The 13,155-nt window shown below is 35.0% G+C and overlaps 1 non-coding gene across 1 annotated transcript; it reads left to right on the top strand.

The window, feature by feature from the left end:
• Positions 1 to 12,019: 12,019 nt before the first annotated feature.
• LOC112836198 (U6 spliceosomal RNA) lies at positions 12,020 to 12,126 on the top strand. Its single transcript, XR_003211424.1, has one exon. It is a non-coding gene; the product is annotated as a U6 spliceosomal RNA (small nuclear RNA).
• The last annotated feature ends 1,029 nt before the right edge of the window (positions 12,127 to 13,155 follow it).

The following is a 13,155-nucleotide window of genomic DNA, read 5'->3' on the forward strand; positions in this document are numbered from 1 at the left end:
AAGAGGAAAATGGAATGTGGGTAGGCAGCCAAAATGTCTTCTCCTCCTCCTCTCAGGATCCGTGGCAGGGACTGCTGGTCCTGGAAAGCCAGAGGTTCCAGTACTCTTGAGGGCAGGGGCTCACTTGAAATCCTGTCCCCAAGCTGGGATATCCCTAAGAATTTTTTAAAATTTAAATTCAATTAGCCGACATATAGTACATTATTAGTTTTTGATGTAGGGTTCATTGATTCATTAGTTGGGTATAACACCCAGTGCTCATCACATCATGTGTCCTCCTTAATGCCATCATCTAAGATCTTTTAAGGAAGTTCAGTGTGCTTTAAGAAAACACAGAAAGGCAGTACAACAGAATCAGAAAAAGCTCTACACAAACAAAAGAGAAGTTCAGCAGAGATAGAACTTGTAAAAGAACCACACAGATTTCTAAAGCTGAAGAATACAATGAATGAACTGAGAAATGCAATAGAAAGCATCAACAGTAGAATGGATCATGCAAAAGAAACAATATGTGAATTAGAAGATAGGACCTTTGAGATTAACCAGTCAGAGGAGAATAAAAAAAAAAATGAAAAAAGAAGTGAAGAAAGGTGATCTATGGTATACCACCAAAAGAAACAATCTGTGAATTACCAAATTCCCAGAAGAGAGAAAATGGGACAGAAAGCTCATTTAAAGAAATAACGTCTAAGAACTTCCCAAATCTGGAGAGAGATTTGGACACTCAATTTCATGAAGCTCATAGGTCCCTAAACGAACTTGACTTAAAGAAATATTTTTCAAGACACACTATAATACAGTTGTCAAATATCAAGGACAAAGAAAGAATCGTAGGAGCAGCAAGAGAAAAGAAGCATGTAGCTTACAAAGTAATCTACATAAGCCTATCAGCAATTTCTCAGCAGAAACTTTACAGACCAGGAGGAAATGGGATGATATATTCAAGTGTGAAAGAAAAAAAACTGCTGACCAAGAATACTATATCTAGCAAAGTTGAGCTTTAGAAAGGAAGGAAAGATAAAGACAAAAGCTGAGGAATTTCATCATTGCTGGAGACCTATCTTACAAGAAATGCTGAAAGAAGTTCTTCATTCTGAAATGAAAGGATGCAAATTAGCAACACAAAACATCTGAAAATGCACAACACACTGGTAAGGGTTAAATATAGAGTCAAATTCAGAATACTCTAATACTGTAATGTAGTGGTATATTAACCACTTAACTGTAGTATAAAGGTTAAAGGACAAAATTATAAAAATAAGTATAGCTACTAGAATTTGTTAATGCATACACAACATAAAAAGAGGTAGGTTATGAAAATCAAAACCATAAAGGGGGGGAGTAAAAGGGGGAAGTTTTTGTATGCAGTCAAAGTTGAGTTGTTAACATAAAATTGTTATATCTATAAGACGTTTTATGTAAGCCTCATGGTAACCACAAAGCAAAAACCTATAGTCAATACATGAAAGAAAGAGAAAAGAATCAAAGCATACCACTACAGAAATTCAACAATTCACAATGAAGGCCAGCAAGAGGGAAGAAAGGAACAAGAAAATTACGAAACAGATAGAAAACACTTAGTAAGTCCTTATTTATCAATAATCACTCAATGCACATGGATTGACTTCTCCAATCAGAAGGCATAGGTTGGCATAGTACATTATGACCACTTTGAGGCCATGGAAATGGTGTGAATACAGGAATAATTGAACTATTAGATCAAACATTCAATATACCAGAGTCTACTCTCTTCATTTTGGTTATTCATGTCATTCCCACATATAAAACACACTCCTCTCCATTTTAGGACAACTATATTTCTTATACAATCATGGTATCAGGTTTGAAATGTAAAGTATTGTGATTTACTTCAGATCTGAATGCAGTTCTCTTACTCTATAGACCTATGGAATAAAAATCTAATTACTTGTACTGTACATACTATATATAAAATGGATGTGCAGGGAAAGAATACACAGTACACACTCTCATTTTTAAAAAGGAACAAAGACTCCTAACAGTCATTAGTCTATATTGATTTTAAAACACTGGGTAAATTGTTAACAGGTACTCAGAACTCTTGGGTACTGGATAATAACTTGTTTAGGCATTTAATTCTAATTACTCACATTGTTTCCCATATCCACTGTTTTCCAAGGCTTTTGCTTCACATAATGAAAAAGATCTTCCATTTCTCTTACGTGGCCACTTCTGAGGAATGCCTTGGAACACAGACCCTTTATGGTGGCCTGCCAGCTTTGCCAGCCTACTTCCTGTGAGCTGAAATTTTGGTGCCCAGTTCTAGGCCTTTGTTTTGAATCTAGATTGACATTGTTTTGCTCGTATAGCCCTTTCTGAAACTTTGTTGAATTTTATGTGTCTGAGGACATCCGATTCTGTGCCAAAAACCATATTCACAATTATTTTTTTGAAATACGTCTTTCTTGTTGGACTTAATTGTTGGTACTTTAATAATATTAGGTAGTTTGGGGACTTAATCTTTCCTGGGAGGCCCATTGTCCCGCTACAAAAAAAAAAAAAAAAGCTCATTCTCCTTGGCTAGTATCTAGCCGAAGTATGTTACTATCATAGTGTTGGCAAAGGGACGGAAAGATAAGTGATCAAAATAAGTCACTAGAACAATCATGTCAAGAACTTTACACTCATGATGAAGCCATGAGAAGGATTGGGATGTCATAACAGCTAAAGAACTGGTACCAATAAGTACATATCATAATATCCAAAAAATGCAGTAACTTTCCAGCTTTTTAATTATTTTGAATCCTTTATGAGTATTTTAAAATTTTACATTAAAAACCTTATACATTTGGAGGGGAGAGATTTCTCCCTAGATATTTCAAATTGTTGCTTTTTTTTTTTTTTGGTGCAAAAAGGTGGTTTTATTAAATCACAGGGAGAGGACAGAAAGAGCTGCTGCCCTGGGATTGTGAGGAGCAAATGATTGTATACTTTGGGGTTGGGCAAAGTAAAGACAAAGGGAAGTTCCAAAAGGATTTTCATATGCAACTTGTTGCTATTTTAATGGAATTTTCTTTTGCTCTCTTCTACCCAGTAGAAATGAAAGTTGCTGATTTCCATTATTAACATGACTTATATTGCCTTTTATACTGCCTTTAAGAGTTTCCTCTTTTTGTACTAATTTTCAGTTCCTTGTCTTGGGTTTTCCAATCATATCTTCTATAGAGGATGCTCTGTGGTGGACATTAATATGAGAGGCAAAGATCTTCACACTTTATGCCAATTCCTATTGGTTCAGTTGCATACTTCTTCCCCAGATCTCTTGAATGCAATATTTTAATTTTGCTTCTTCCATGCTCCTGGCCACATAGTTAAATCATTTTCCAATTTTCATGAATCCAAGTATGATGATTAATTTTAGTCAACTTGACTGGGTCACAGGGTGCCCAGATATTTAGTTAAAACATTATTCTTCATGGGTCTGGATGAAATTAACGTTTGAATAATTAGACTGAATAAAGCAGATTGCTCTTTTCAGTGTTGTTGGGCCTCATCCAATCCAGTGAAGGCCTAAATAGAACAAAACTGTGGAGTAAAGAATAATTTGCTCTCTTTGCCTGTTTTTGAGACTGGATATTGGTCTTTTCCCTGCCTTTGGACTCATTACAGACTAGAATGTATAGCTGCGACTCTCCTGGTTCTCAGGCCTTTGAACTGGAACTATAATTTTCACTATCCTGGATCTGCAGCTTGTAATTGCAGATCTTGAAACTATTCAGTCTTTATAACCATGAGTTAAATCCTTATAACAAATATCTTTATATCTGTATATCACCAATATATATGTACACATCACTATGCATATATATCACTATATGTAGATATAAAATTATGTAAGGATAGGGTAATTGTGGAACCTATAAAAGGGGAGGTATATGAGGTATACACTAAACTCTAAACCAAAAATTTTCTAATATTGATACAGATTATGAGGTATACACTAAGCTCTAAACCAAAAATTTTCTAATATTGATACAGATCCAATTTTAAAAATGTTCAGTAATGGAAATATATAACCACATACAAGATTATAGACAATTAAAATTAGAAAATTATGTGAAACATTTCCAATTATATATTTAGAAAAAGTAATTATAGTATAATAGCATATATGCTTTGGACACAATTTTTCAGGTAATAAAAGGTACAGGAAAGATAATATCCTTTATGCATGCTAAGATGTTTAAAGATAAGGGTCATAACTGTAGAACAAATAGAACAGTATCAAAAGTTACCATTCTCATGGCTGGGCTATATTCACTGACCATTGGTGGTTCTAGAGCAACTATTTCAGGTACTGTGTCCTGGATAATGTTGTACTGAAATCTTCCACAGATGCTAAATATTAATAAGTATTCAAAATATATTTTTGTCTCAACTAACTATATCTGATGTTCTATAGATATCTGCCAAGGATTTGTGTAGTTTGTAATTACCTTATTAATAATAAGAGGCAAGAGTTTAAAAATGAGTTTAAAAACTTACTACATGAGGGGTGCCCTAGGTGGCAGAATTGGTTAAGGTCCAGCTCTTGGTTTTGGCTAAGGTCCTCATCTTAGGGTCTTGAGATCAAGCCCCACATTGGGCTCTGTGCTCAGCGGGGAGTTTGCTTGAGAACCTCTCTCCCTCTCCCTCTGTCCCTCTCATTTGTGCACCGCTCTCTCTTAATCAATCAATATTTAAAAACTTACTCCATGGGATCTACTATAATGAGATCAGGACTAAGACCTAAAACCAAGTGACAATTTTGAAGGACAGACAAATGAACAGAGAAAACATTGTCACTGTTTATAGAAACTGTGAAGCATACTGGAAAATAATAATTTCAATAAAATTATTACTGACTTGTTTAGTGTTTTTCTGATATTTAAGCCCTTCCATTTTGTTCACAAATATTTTTGTCATTTAGAGTTTTGTCCTTGAACAAAATCCATTGAGAATATCTATTCTAGAAATTTGAGTCAACTAAATTTTAAATGGTGAATGCCTTATAGCTGAGTTAATAGCAGTTCTTTTGTATTCTTTTTTTTTTATTATGTTATGTTAGTCACCATACAGTACATCATTAGTTTTTGATGTAGTGTTCCATGATTCATTGTTTGTGCATAACACCCAGTGCTCCATGAAATACGTGCCCTCCTTAATACCCATCGCAGGACTAACCCATCCCCCATCCCCCCTCCCCTCTAAAACCCTGTTTGTTTCTCAGAGTCCATAGTCTCTCATGGCTCAGGGTTTTAGAGGGGAGGGGGGAGGGGGGATGTGTTAGCCCGGTAATGATCCACGATTCATTGTTTTTGTATAACACCCAGTGCTCCATGAAATATGTGCCCTCCTTAATACCCATCACTGGGCTAACCCATCACCCCAGCCGCTTCCACTCTAAAACCCTTCGTTTGTTTCTCAGAGTCCATTGTCTCTCATGGTTCATCTCTCCCTCTGGTTCCCCCCCGCTCATTTTTCCCTTCCTTCTCCTAATGTCCTCCCTGCTATTCCTTATGTTCCACAAATAAGTGAAACCATATGATAATTGACTTTCTCTAGTTGACTTATTTCACTTAGCATAATTAGCTTGCATTCTACACTGCATAATTTGAAAGTTATTTAAAATTTTTGAATAACAGTGAATGGGTTCCCTATATCTCCATCTATAAGGTAACATTTTAATTTTCACTGTTAATCAAAAATTTTAAGTGACTTTCAAATTATGCAGTATAGAATGCAAGCTTTAAAAATTCTCACTGACTACTTTGTAGAGATTTCCTTCACGTTATTTGAGAAGTACAAAAGTAAAAATTGTACATCAGATTAGATGCTTAGTTAGTTTGTATGTAACTTTGTCTTTCTGGGACTATCTATAAAATTACTTTTTGTTTTGTTTTGTTCCAATTGTCAAGTTAGATTACACCAAAAGTCAGATTTAAGTTAAAACTTAAAAAACACATCTTCTCTTGTATTGTAAAATATATTTAGATCACTTATAGAAATTTCCTCTTTTTAAACTTGATCAAATAAAGTAAGTTAATTTCCTTAACTTGAGAGAATAAAAAGCTTAAATTAAGCAATACATTTTCATGTTTTATTAATTTTCTGGGTAAAGATTTATAACAGCCAAGAAAAAGTTATAAGGGCAGGAACTAAAAGTAGTATGATGAGTTTAATAAGAGTATTACCTCAAGTCAAATGAAAAGAAGAAATAATTTCCCTTGATTTGCTTTGCATACTTACCTGTTTACAATTTCCATTCATTTATTAATGTCAGATATATTTATTAAAAACCAATTAATGCATTTTGTTTTCCTCCTAATGTAAGATCCTTGATTAGGAAATGAGAATGGCTTATCTTAGCCAAAAGTGTCAGTTGTATGGACTGGTAGGATGCATGGACACTTTTTGAGTTATACAAATGTTTTCTATAATTTTGAATATTATATTCAAGGCTGATGTAAGAAAATATATTTCTCCCATCTCTAACTCAAATCACTTGGTCTTACTTTGACCGTAAATCATATAATAGTATGTGTGATTTACAGATAACTCTGTTGTAAGTTATTACTTTTACATAGATTTATCTTCCAGATAACTACATACTTATCTTCCAGATAAAATATATTTAATTTAATACTGACTTTATTTGAATTATATGACTTAATTCAAAAATATTAATTTTAATTATTTAAAAGTGATGTTGGTCATTGTGTAACTTTCATAGATATTATGCCTTAAATGCATGGGGATGATCAGCAGAACTGTGAAAAAGATTTTGCTGGCCTGTGAACATCAAGGAATTATAAATGGTATTTGGCATCGTATATGCTTGCTAGATTGTTATTTGTGTTCCAAGCCCCAAGTTACTTGTCAACCATCATATATGATGTGTAATTAACAAAGCAAATGAACAGACCTATGTGGCATAATGTCACAGTATCTTAAAATATATGTGAATGTTTAATATATAGACCATAAATGTTTTTGTAGGAATGAACAAGTTACACTTTCATTTTTGACACTTTTTTTAAAGAAAGATGTAATATTTCATACTTTGGGAATTTCCCACTAAACTTGAGCTATCTACCTGCTATAATTATGCAAACTAGGAGTTTACATATTTTTAGCTTTGATGTGATATTTTGAACATCTTCTGACATGGTACACATGCAGGGCATCATTACTCCCTTTATTGTGGGGGAATCTCAGAAGGGTGAAAATTCTGGATAAGTATTTTAGAATAACAATATGGGCTTCCTGATAGGTCTTAAAATACCCAGTATAATTATGAGAACCAGAAAAAATTGTATTACTAAACCTATTTTTAAGGAAGATTCAGATGTGCTTTCTCTAAATGGCTGGAGTTCAGGGCTATTTGGATTAATATGCATTATACATACTCTTCAGATTAAGCTAAACAGCCTGGGAAATGGATGGCCAATGAACCACTTTATCTGTACTCTGCAGGTACCTTGAGTAGTTTCCCACCTACAATATAATTATTCTATTTTGATGTAGGCAGTGCTACAGTAGCTAAAATCATTTTCACTTTTCCCCAGAATATCCCACAGAGAAATGCAAGATAATACAGCCTATTTTAAAACAATATTGTTTCCCTGAATTTAAGTGGTAAAATGTAACCATAATTCAGGAACAGCTCATGTATCCTTCAAGAGAAAAAGGAACAATTGCTGTCCATATTCAAGGAACAGGAACAAAATTAAGTAGACATCATGAATGTCCCTCAATATTTTATTAATGAGATTACTTTGATGATTTTCTAAATTAAAATTACTTATTCAAAAACGTTTGGATTCTTACATGTTTTGATTTGATTTTTTTCTACACATTTAAGTGGAATATGGGTTGAAAATAGATGGAAAAATGTATCTTACCATTAATGATTTAGACATTGGAGGGAAATACATGTTCACATGCATTTATATTCATATATGTGTATATACATATGCAAGTATTTTACATATATTCAAATTTAATTTGAGTAATTTGGAATTTCATTTCATTTTTAAAAGTACAATTAGGGAATGGACCCACAAAGACATCCAGGCTAAAATCCCTAGAATTTATGAATCTGTTATATGGCAAAGGATTTTACAGTTGTCATCGGGTAGATGATCTCATATTATCTCACTGGGTCCAATCTAACCACACAGTCCCTAAAGGCAGAGAACCTTCCAAAAATGAAGTGAGATGAGGTAGCAAGAGAAGTCAGAGATATCCAAAGCACAAGAGGGGCTTGATGCCCTGTTGTTGGAGGGACAACATGGAAAGCATGACAAAGAATGCAGACATCTAGGAGCAAAGGAAGTGAGACTGACAGCTGGTGAGAAAATAGAGACCTCAGTTCTACAATAACAAGCAAATGGAATCAGCCAACAACTTGAAAGCCAACAATCAGAGCCTCCAATAAAGAAGGCAGCCCTGCCAACACCTTGATTTCAGCTTTATGAAACCGTAGCTTACCCTAACTTCTGACCTACAAAATATGTGAGATAATAAATCTGTGTTGTTTTATGCCACTAAATTTGTGGTCATTTGTTACTGCAGCAATAAAAATCTAATACACTATGTTTTAACCTGACAGTTGGACAGCGCTATAATTTTATACTAGTCTCTTTTATTTAGCTAATTTTTACATTAGTTACTCATCACTGTTGTAGTATATTTCATGTGATAATACTTACCTGTAGGAATATGGCCCAAATGTAAAACCATCCATAGTCACTATTGTTTCTACCTTTTTTAGTACTCCCATAGTAGTTCCTGTACTGGACCATCACAGGTGGCTGCATCTCTACACCCCTTTGCCTAACTATCTTAATCATGTTCTGGAAAATCTATCTATCTATCTATCTATCTATATATATTTTAGGATGAGTTGAAGACTAACCCTCCCACCCTCTCCCCTACCCAACAATAACAATGACACAGAAATAAATGTAAACAAGAATAAAGAAATGCATGCATTTTTATTTTTTTTAAAGACTTTTATTTATTTATTTGACAGAGAAAGACACAGTGAAAGAGGGAACACAAGCAGGGGGAGTGGGAGAGGAAGAAGCAGGCTTCCTACTGAGCAGGGAGCCTGACACAGGGCTCAATCCCAGGACCCTGGGATCATGACCTGAGCCAAAGGCAGATGCTTAACAACTGAGCCACCCAGATGCCCCAAGAAATGCATGCATTTTTAAATTTTACCTCAACAACAGTTCAAATACAAGACTGTTCGAATTATTCTATTAATAGAGCTCCCAGGCTTAGTTCTTTTTGAGAATATGTGTGTTGGATAAAGCCCAACCTTGGTTTGGGACATGTGATTTCCACATGTGGTGATTTCCACATGTGATAGAATTTCTAGGTCCCAGAATTTGTTTCTCATTTCTCTGTTCAGATATGGTCATTTGATATACATCTGTTAGGACAGTTGTCTGGTCATGCAGGGCTTATTATGTTACCTTGCCCTTAGAAGAAGAAAATTTTCTCCTATCTTCCATCCAAAGCTGTAGTCCCTCAATGTAGGTTCATATCATGTGGCAGCCATAGAAGTATGCTTTTCAAATAACTGGTAAAGAGAACCAGCTATGCATTGCAAAACTGGCTCACAGTCTCCAGCTTTGATTGCCTTTAGACTGTACTTCAGCTTGCCAGTCTTGACCTTCTAGAAAGTCCTCATCAGTGACTGAGCACCATGAAGTTTCAAGAACTTGCTGTTGTGGTCAATTCAGGTCTCCGCTGTGGAGTTGTACTATGCTTGGAGGCTCTTTTTACCCCATGTTCCTACCCCCAGCCCCCTTCTTTCAGAAATATAGGACCTGTATTACAGTCTGAAGGCTTTTCTTGCCTATTCTTTCTCCCTTTCCCTTTTAACTTTCATAGGCATTATCCCTCAATAAATCTGTATTTCTAATTCCACCTTAGTATCTGCTGCCCAGGGGATCTATCTAACACATAAGATTAATTTATTAATTTTCTTTTCCTCTGGGTGGTTTTCTGTGACTTTGAAGATATGTGCTTTCCTTGAACTAATTTTTTCTCTTTGTTATGTGGCTTAATTTGATCATTTGTAAGATACTGCTATGTCCTGACTGTGTCCCCTCAAAATTCATATAATAAAATCTAATCCTCAAGTTGATGGTATTGGGAGGTAGGAGATGATTAGGGCCCTTATTAAAAAAAGGCCCATAAAGCTCCCTTACCCCTTATACCATGTGACAACACAGCATGAAGATACTGTGAAACAGAGAGTAAGGTCTTACTACAAATAGAATGTGCTAGCACTTTGATCTTTTACTTCCTAGCCTCCATAGCTGTTCTATATAAGCCAACCAGTGTATGGTATTTTGCCTGAACTAAAACAGAGAAATATTTCAGGATTTATTTTTTTTGGAGGGGATGAGTTAAAAGTATGCATGTAATGATCAGCATTAATCTGTAAATATATTTTTTTTCTTCAGGATTTATATATCGACTTAACCCATGCTTGCTGAGCACCTATTATAGGTTATGGTCTGTTCTAGTGCTGGGATATGGCAATGGACAGTACAGACAGAAACTTTGCTTTTATTGGATTTATTCTGCTGAGTGGAAACTGTAAATAAACTTAAAAATAAAATATATTCTATTTAGATGCTTTGAGGTAAGATAGAAAAAAAATAGAGATTTGAGTGGGTCCAGAATGTTTTCTTATTCTCCATAAGATCAGAGGCAGTGAATTCTGAGGTTCAGAGATAACTTGAGAGTTGTGCAGTTATGTTTTAGAATTGATATAAACAAAGCTAAAAGATATTAGTAATGATGATCACAAATAAAATAGTAGCCATGGTGTTGCTAGTGTTGTAAATAGAAAGGAGTGATAGTCTAGACAGAAGTACACAGATTAAGTAATCCAGTATGAGTCTATGCTTTCCATATATTCACATCTTAAAGAATCCCAAAATTACTTTTGTTTGTTCATGACATTATAATGATGCAGGGCTTTTTAAAACCAACATTTAAATTTGATGTATGATGACAAACACAGATAGTCTGTATTTCTTCTTTAGCTATTATCTGTATGTCTCTTCATTAAACGGAATTTTTCCAAACTTCTACATTTGTAAAGTTCTAATTCTGGCATGCTTGGCAATTTTTGCTGTTTTTGATCATATTACCATGTATCCAAGTGGTAATATCTAAATGCTTGGTAATCTTATTTCAATGGTGCTTCAGAATTTAAAATTTTTGGAGACATATTAAGCCTCATTAAGCATTCATTTTAATTAAAAAGCAAATATGTGATAACATCAAAACAAAGAAATGAATTCAGATGACAGATGGATTAGCATGTAAATTCTATGAATTAATAAATTAGCAAAAACAGAAAATTCACATCTTATACCTCTACCTGGAACATTTCTTTTGGCACCAAATGTAGGATATATTTGGATTTCATCAATATTAAAATATGTAAAATTCATGTTTATATTGCATCTATATAAGGTTAAAATCATCACTTCAATTCGCATTTGGGCCTAATCGTGCTAGTAGCACATGTGTCCTAAAAAGCAGAGGCCATTTTCCTTTTAAGCATGACTTTATCACATCAGTTGCTTTTTAATGATTAATTGCAGAATCCATGTGCATGTATTTGCAATAGGTTGGATCCATCTTAGACTACTTATTTCGTTCCTCTTTGTGTGTGAGGAGAACAGTGTTGGAGGACTGACATTACCTGACCTTAACATTTACTATAAAGCTACAGTAATCAGGACAGTATTTTGGTGAAAGAGTAGACAGATCGCTGGAATAGAATGGAGAGCCCCAAAATAGACCCACATAAATATAGTCAACTGATATGTGACAAAAGAGCAAAGGCAACACAATGGAGCAAAGATTGTCTCTGCAACAAGTGGATCTGGAAAAATAGGACATATGCATGCAAAAGGATGAATCTGAACGCAAGTCTTACACTCCTCACAAAAATTAAATCCTAGTGCTCACTTTGGTAGCACATATACTAAAACTGGAAGGATACAGAGATGATTAGCATGGCTCCTGTGCAAGAATGGCATGCAAATTTGTGAAGCATTCCACATTTTTGGAAACAACAGATGTTGGTGAGGATGTGGAGAAAGGGGAACCCTCTTACACTGTTGGTGGAAATGTAAACTGGTGCAGCCACTCTGGAAAACAGTGTGGAAGCTCCCGAGGACGTTAAAAATAGAGCTACCCTATGACCCAGCAATTGCACTACTAGGTATTTATCCAAAGGATAAAAAAATTCTGATTCAAAGGGGCACATGCTCCCCAATGTTTATAGGATCATTATCAACAATAGCCAAGTTATGGAAAGAGGCCAAATGTCCATTGACTGATGAGAGGATAAAGAAGAGGTAGTGTGTGTACCTCATACACACACACACACACACACACACACACACACACACACACACACAGGAATATTACTCAGCCATCGAAAAGAATGAAATCTTGCCATTTGCAACAATGTGGATGGAAGTAGAATGTATTATGGTAAGCAAAACAAGTCAGTCAGAGAAAGGCAAGTACCATATGATTTTACTCATATGTGGAATTTAAGAAACAAAACAGATGAACATAGGGAAAACGGAAAAAAATAAAAAAGGAGAGAGGGAGTCATCCCATGAGAGACTCATAACTATAGAAAACAAAGAGGGTTGCTGGAGGGGAGCTGGGTGGGGGATGGGCTAAATGGGTGATGGGTATTAAGGAGGGCACTTTTATTTTATTTTATTATTTTGTCATGTTTTGTTATGTTATGTTAGTCACCATACATTACATCATTAGTTTTTGATGTAGTGTTCCATGATTCATTGTTTGTGTATAACACTTAGTGCTCCATTCAGTACATGCCCTCTTTAATACCCATCACCAGACTAACCCATCCCCCCACCCCCTCCCCTCTAGAACCCTCATTTTGTTTCTCAGAGTCCATAGTCTCTCATGGTTTGTCTCCCCCTCTGATTCTCACCCCCTTAATTTTTCCCTTCCTACTATCTTCTTTTTAGGAGGGCACTTGTTGATGAGCACTGGGTGTTATATATAAGTGATGAATCACTAAATTCTTTTTTTTTAATTTTTTATTGTTAT

This window comes from Callorhinus ursinus, unplaced genomic scaffold (assembly GCF_003265705.2).
Source record: "Callorhinus ursinus isolate GAN/ISIS: 27379988/994484 unplaced genomic scaffold, GSC_fseal_2.0 scaffold4, whole genome shotgun sequence".
NCBI lineage: Eukaryota > Metazoa > Chordata > Mammalia > Carnivora > Otariidae > Callorhinus > Callorhinus ursinus.